Source organism: Pollicipes pollicipes, unplaced genomic scaffold, assembly GCF_011947565.3.
Source record: "Pollicipes pollicipes isolate AB1234 unplaced genomic scaffold, Ppol_2.1 Scaffold_5724;HRSCAF=6776_pilon_pilon_pilon, whole genome shotgun sequence".
Lineage (NCBI taxonomy): Eukaryota > Metazoa > Arthropoda > Thecostraca > Pollicipedomorpha > Pollicipedidae > Pollicipes > Pollicipes pollicipes.
The window spans coordinates 44972457-44979693 of record NW_023596746.1 but is presented as its reverse complement, the minus strand read 5'-3'; the positions used below and the strand labels follow the sequence as shown (position 1 = coordinate 44979693).

At 54.0% G+C, this 7237-nt stretch overlaps 1 protein-coding gene across 1 annotated transcript in view; it reads left to right on the top strand.

Moving 5' to 3' along the window:
• LOC119103345 (innexin shaking-B) overlaps nt 1-4583 on the top strand; it is a 25803-nt gene extending 21220 nt beyond the window's left edge. Inside the window, exon 4 of the mRNA XM_037226846.1 lies at nt 2696-4583. The gene's annotated coding sequence lies outside the window, so the exon portion shown is untranslated. The remainder of the gene's footprint in view (nt 1-2695) is intronic.
• Nucleotides 4584-7237: the final 2654 nt, after the last annotated feature.

Sequence of the window (7237 nt, the reverse complement as noted above, 5' to 3'; positions counted from 1 at the left end):
GGACCCCGCTCAAAGGCCCGCGCGTGAGCCCGTGCGTGCTTCAAGGGACTGCGCCGCCGTCGGGGCCTCCGGGCAGCGTGGCCGATGGCCGGCGCTTTAGGGGAGTGCTCGGTGACCCAACTGGCGGAAAGAGAGCCGACGAACGGCGATTTAGATGCCGTGTGTCGTCAGTGAGCTCGCTTGTGTTGGACTACCAAGTAGTGTCTATCGTGTAAAGATTTCAAGTACTTGGGTGCGTGAAGCGGGCATGGTCAGCCGGCTGATAGCCGGTCTATGTAATGACCTTATCATTGACTGAGTTGTGTGACAGGAGATCCTCGTCCTTGCCCACGGCGAGGCCGCTGGCGGTCACATTCGTCCTCCCGCTCTCGCCCGTGCCTCCGTTCTGCCACACTTAGGCAACTCAGGTTACACGACCAAACCTCAAGCAGTGCATCAGAAACTCTGTCCAGATGCGCGAAACATCACGCGATGGGTGCTTCATCTCCCACACGGCCACCTCTCGACGTGCGCCGTCCCCCGCGGGCGGACACCTGTTGTGCGCGCGCGTCGGCCCGGAGCCAAGCGGCCAGTTCCAACGGCCGTCAATAGGTGGCAGCGCCGACGCCGAATTAATGTCCGGTGCCGGCCGCTGGCGACGGCCCAGCGCAGCGTCCCCCAGCCACCGAGGGCCGTATTGATTAGATGGCGAGGCAATTAACGCGGACAGGTGATGAAATTGTGGAGAGCTCGACAGAGAGCGAGTCGTGTCCGCGTGTCCGAGCGGACAGGGAGTGGCCGCGGTGCTGCCGTGCCACGTGCTGTCTCAACCTGAATGCTGGTGCTCCACGTGGAGTTCTGCGGCGCTATTTGAGTCCGCTGCAAGCTCACTGCGTTGCCACTGGTATAACGCATGTGTGAGCATGTCACATGTCATCCATTTCGGCGGCTGGGTCATGGCGAGGACATCACACAGTCATGTCAAAGTGGCTTCTGGGTGTACAAAGAGAGACCACACAGGTTTGCTTTGGCGTTACCGCTTCATGAAGAGTTTCCACAACGCTCTTCATCCAAATGTATCTTGTCTACCACTTTGTGGCCAGGTGCAGCGCTCACTGACACTGACGTTGATAGGATTGCACGGTTTCTCATGCATGACTTGTGTCTAATGTTCGTTTGCATAAACATTGGTGGATGATCTTTCCCTCGGCCACCTCCTTCAGACTCCAGCTCAGGTTGCGCCGGCGACTGTCCTGACTACATAACGCCGTTGGTCGTCACAGTCCGGCGTCACTCCTACAACGCTCGTAGGCCACTAATCTTGGCAATCATTCCTGTATTGCTTCTCTCGCTTCCTACTACGCTTCATCACCCTGTAGTGCTCGAGCCGACAGCTGTTCTGCATGCGCGGAAGGGCCATGTCCTTGGAATAATCATTCCAAGTGAGTGAATAGCAACATATGTGGACAAGGGCTATCACCACAATTTTGAGAACCGTCCACCTTGACAAACCTTGCAGCAGGTGTTATCCTGGCAAATGGTGGCACAGATCCCCATCATCAGCTGACCTCGATGGCCGTACGTCAGTCGCTGGAAACGGACTACCGAGCGCTATCGTGTCTTCATTTCTGGCATCACGCGATCGATTTAATTTAGGTCGATCCGCGACGTTTCCGCCATCGATCAGAATGAGCGATAGATGGGGTCTTCTGCGCTTCCTCTTGACATTTATGATTGATGACGTCTTGAGCTGCATGTGGGGGCTTCTCCGACGTGGCGATCTCAACAGGGAGCTTACGTGAGGCTATTGGCGGCGTGGGGGCTTACGATTGGCCAGAGCGAAGCCCTAGAGCGTCGGTAGGGAGAGCGGAGGGGGGTGTCTGCTAACGGCGCATGCAGCTGCGCTGGCTGGAGAGCACAGAGGTGGTGTCCGGACCACCAGTTGTTGTTGGCAGAGCGGCTATTCCACGTCGGGGAACAGAGGCGGCCACTGATCACCTCGACCCGCCGACAGCCGGGCACGCACTGAAAACAAACACCGGCCACCAGCGGCCCTGGTCAGTGGACGCCGGCGTCACTGGGCGCTGCCAACACACACCACACGCGACTGCCGGGCTCAGCTGGTCCACAGCTGACCAGGACAGCCGCCGGGCTCAGCTGGTCCACAACTGACTGGACCAGTCGCCGGGCTCAGCCGGTTCACAGCTGGCTGGAGCAGCCGCCGGGCTCAGCTCGTCTGCAGCTGGCTGGAGCAGCCGCCGGGCTCAGCTCGTCTGCAGCTGGCTGGAGCAGCCGCCGGGCTCAGCTCGTCTGCAGCTGGCTGGAGCAGCCGCCGGGCTCAGCTCGTCTGCAGCTGGTGGAGCAGCCCGGGCTCAGCTCGTCTGCAGTGGCTGGAGCAGCCGCCGGGCTCAGCTCGTGCAGCTGGCTGGAGCAGCCGCCGGGCTCAGCTCGTCTGCAGCTGGCTAGAGCAGCCGCCGGGCTTAGCTCGTCTGCAGCTAGCTGGAGCAGTCGCCGCGGCCCGGTTGTCGTCCCGCTTGACCAAGCATTGGATTGAGTTTACGCAGGGTGTACTGAGTCTATTTTTTCATGCAACTGGTTTGACGCATCTCCCCTCCCCTCCCCCTCGCGATTATGACGCTGCTGGTGACTCCCACCGACAGCGCAGCGATCTGTGGTGACGTCAGACAAACACAACGGTCGTCCTCCTTTGCCGCAGGTCCCCGCGAGGAGCACCTTCCTGAGCGGCAGCCGCACCGTCGTCTCCAGCGAGATGGCCGGCCGGTCATCCCAAGCTGTCGTGAGCGGCCGCGGAGTGCAGAGGAGGGAGCGGCCCACCGCGGCGCTCTCTCCTGCCGTGACCCGGCTGGGACGCTCGGCGCGGCCCTAGAGTGACACGAGAACGCTCCGCGCGGCGATAGTGTTCGGGCACGCGACAGCGGCCGACCCGGAGATGATGACGGGCAAACAAGCCAGCTCATTTGCGTCGGTGGGTAGCGTGATGGTGCAGCGATGACGGTGGGGGGCGGGGGAGGGGGGCATTTGGGGCGTCGAAGGGTGCACGTGCTGAAGGGAAGTCGTGCTTGTGAGTGTGAGGGCATGCTGCTGGCGGCGTTCGGACTGTCCTGGTTAATCAAGACGTGTTACTTTGAGCTCGTCATATGAGTTGAGCGCTGGAGGACATGTGTCGCTGCAGCGTTGCTGTGTGTTGTTTTGGTTACTGCGTTCTTTCGGGTGCGTGGAGGGAAGCGGACGTGTGCAAACGTTTTCAAGTCATAGTTGAGCGAGCATTGGAGCCGCATCACTCCTTCTGTCGGGACCGGAGGGACCAATGGAGTGCCTTCGCTCTGCCGTCACCGCCCGGTGCGTCTGTCCAGACGTCATCGATCTGCCGTCACCGCCCGGTGCGTCTGTCCAGACGTCATCGATCTGCCGTCACCGCCCAGTACGTCTGTCCAGACGTCATCGCTCTGCCGTCACCGCCCCGTCACCGCCCAGTGCGTCTATCCAGACGTCGTCGCTTTGCTGTCACCGCCCAGTGTGTCTGCCTAAGACGTCATGAAGCGCTGTTGCACCTCCTCCATCCACTTTTAGAGACTCGCCGGATCTTATGACTACGGCTCGGCGTGCCAGAGCCGGATATGCAGTCGATGATGAGTGCGTTTGGATCGAAGACGCCGCCTTCTGGGTTACTGTAACGGTAGTGCCAACTGTGCGATGGAAACGTGCTGAGTAGGGGATGCTGAGTAGGGGATGAGATCATCCCTCATCCCTATGCTGAGTAGGGGATGAGACGACAACGTGCGATCACCCCCGTGCTGAGAGGGGGATGAAACGACAGCGTGCGCTCATCCCTGTGCTGAGCAGGGGATGAGATGACAGTGTGCGCTCGCTCCTTTGCTGAGTGGGGGATGAGATGATAACATGCGCTCATCCCTGTGCTGAGTTGGGGATGAGATGGAAATGTGCGCTCACCGTCGTACTTTTCACATAATTCAGTATAGATGTTCGTTTTCTTGTATCATATGGTGTAGGCAGCATTACTACAGCATTTATTGTGATATTCTCCCATTGCATGCAATCAAAACAGACCACCTGTGCGATGTCCGGTGGTGCCTTCGGGCACGCTCCCAGCGGCCTAACAGCTGACCACCATAGCATGTGCTGTCCACTGCCCAGCGACCTTAGCTTCGTATCTCCTCTGCTCAATGCGCGATATTGTATGTTTGGATGTTTCACTAGATTTGTCCGCGGCCTTTGGCACTGCGATTTTCAACGTCTGGTAAAATGGAGCTGGATTCTAGCCTTGCTTCGTCACACTTAGAAAATGCTTCCAGAAAAAATATAAAATTGCTAAGGATTCACACACGGCTCGCGAGGATTGACAAGAACACTGCCTTGTGGCTTACGTCACACGAATGTGCAATGCTGGCAGGTGTGATTGTACAGTGTACAGTGGGCCCGGATGCATGAGCGCGTGTGTGGCGACGCACGGCACCCAGCTCTCATTTAGACGTGGTCTGGACGCCGCACAAGGAGTCTATCCTGGAGAGCGACGCTCAGACGTGTGCCCGAGTCCCCGAGGCGAATATACTACATTTATCTTACTGTGATTGTCGCCGCACGACTTCGTGCCGCCAAGAAAGAGGTGGGATCGATGGCTTCAGTCCGCCGTGTCAAGGGATCAAGACGTCCAACCTTCCGCTGCTTTACGTCGCGCGTCTGTCTACGATGGACCTCGGGCTGTAACAGCCATGGGGGAGGGGGAGGGGGCGCAGAAGCTTTTGAAGCCATCAAATTATCATGCTTTGAAACAAAAAGCTTGTGTCGAGGTGCAAATTTCTTCGCTTGTTTTGAATTTGCCATGACCAAAGGCTGCGAACAAGTGGACAACTGATGCATACAAAACAGAAAGACGCATCTTTTAAGCCCAGTATGCATGATGATGCATACTTGGCCAACACCCGCTTGGACTTTCCATCTTAAGCACAGTGGGGAAAAAGCTGGGCGTCGATTGTTTCTGGAAGCTGTTATTCTAATTCAAATAGATGTTACGGATGTGCACTTTTTCCAAACCATGCTCGTGCATCTTTCTCGAATACGTAAATCCGTTAAAAAATTCATTGATGCAGATTGTTTGAATCGACTTACCTTCTCACCGGTGGTCCGCATGCAAACAGTAGTTCCCGTGCGTCCCAAATTTTTGGAGCACGTAGCGGCCACGATAGTTCTCAACAGAGGACATCACCGGTTGAGTAAACCCATGTATTCCAATATGGGGTGGGTAACTGGGCGGGTTGGGTTTTATTTTTGTATTACTGGTATGGGTAAGATGTTTACATCGCCTCCAGGAAGTTAAAGAAATACTACACAGTGTTACTGCTTGTGCTTTTGCTTCTCAGTATAAGCGCTGCTGTTACGGTCATCTAATGCCCGGAAATAGGGAGGATTTAAATTTTCCCGAAATTGTCTAATCTTAGAACTTTTGCGCTGAAAAATGCAAATGGGATGGTAACCGATGGGCACAGCTGATGCTGAATCGGCAGCGGGCCGGTATGGGTGCACCCCAACGGGTAGCGGATGAAGTGACTGAAGAAAATCTTGCCCACGAAGGCCTCTAGTTCCAAACTACAGGCAGATGCTGACTTAAGATGATGCGGTGATGGCGAATTACCTCTTAAAAGCATTGCGTATGAGCAGTTAATGTAAAACACTGGTGCTTGCCATTTTGCAACGAGTAAGTGGGCCTGAATGTCCGACTTATCTGCCCACTGTACAGATCGCGTGGGAAGAGTTCAGCAGCCGCATAAACTGCGCCTCACGATAGGCCGCGCCGCATGGCCTGCCAAGTATCCGGCACAACATACCCTCGCAGGCGGGAGCTGGATGTCGAGTAAGATGCGGCACCAAGATTTAGCGATGACTGCAGCCTTCGGGCAGGGACGTTACGGTGTTTTCAGATAGCTACGGCGTGTTAAATCAATATTCAAACAAGCGCACTGCCGTTAGCCATGGCGTGTTAAATCAATATTAAAACAAGCGCACTGCCGTTAGCCATGGCGTGTTAAATCAATATTAAAACAAGCGTACTGCCGTTAGCCATGGCGTGTTAAATCAATATTAAAACAGGCGCCTTGTTGTAGCAGTAGATTTATGAGTAGTGGAATAGATATTTACATAAGTGTGGAAGAATCCTTTGCCCTTTATTGCTATAACCCTGTTTACATGGACAGCCGAGGGTAATTCGAATTAGGATTGGAACGGATCATGCGACGTTAAACCCCTCGCCAAGGTGCGTTTACATGGGCAAGACTGGCTTTACGTGGGAGTAGCGGTCGGTAGTTCGATTCCGCTTAGTTCGAATCAATGGCGGATTGTGGGCGAAAACTGCGCTTTCGAGACGGACTGTGCTGCCGGTATTTTGCCTATGGATTGCGAATGTAAAGAGTCATGATGGTCTCGAGACGCCCCTGAGGGCGCCAGGAAGAAGATGGATTCCGTTGGAAAAACGATCTGTACGGGACTCATAGGCTAATAGCCACAGCATAAGCCATAGTACTTAAAGCACCAAAGTTTCCTAGTCAGCATTGCCAAATCTGTGTCATAGTTATAGTCTTATATGACAATTTTAATTGTAGACACAGTACATGCACACATTGTGCGTTGCAAAAATTGAGATTACGGAAATTTGCACAAAACAGGAAGAGCTGATTTATATATATTCCAGCATATATTTCTGCTAGAAACATTTTCTTTCACCACAGGTACATGATCAGAAATGGCAAGGAAGTGAGCTGTTGAATAAAACTATAAGCCACTTCATAACAATGGCAGAGATGACGTTAAACTAACATGTGCTAGATCATCCACACATGGCGATAGCTCCAAAAAGAGCAAGCAAGGCTACTGCTTCCCATTCTGCAATGTATATCATGGCTTGCTGTTCCGACTGGTATTACTGAGAATGACATTTAAGGTACACCTGAAGCCTGTGGCACATTAATATTTGCTGTCATGCAAAGGCTAGCAGGAAATGGTCATTTTCTTGTATAGGCCAAACACACTCACAAACTAACCACACTCTGATCAGATGGGCCACCCAGCATCATGTCACATACTTTCGCCCAGCCTCAGAAACATATCAGCTACTCTCACACCAACGCATTTATGAGCAGTTCGCAACAATGAGCTAAGCTACTGAAATGAATCCTGAATGCTACATAGTTAACAGCAAAAATTGTGCAATTATGCTGTCTATCCC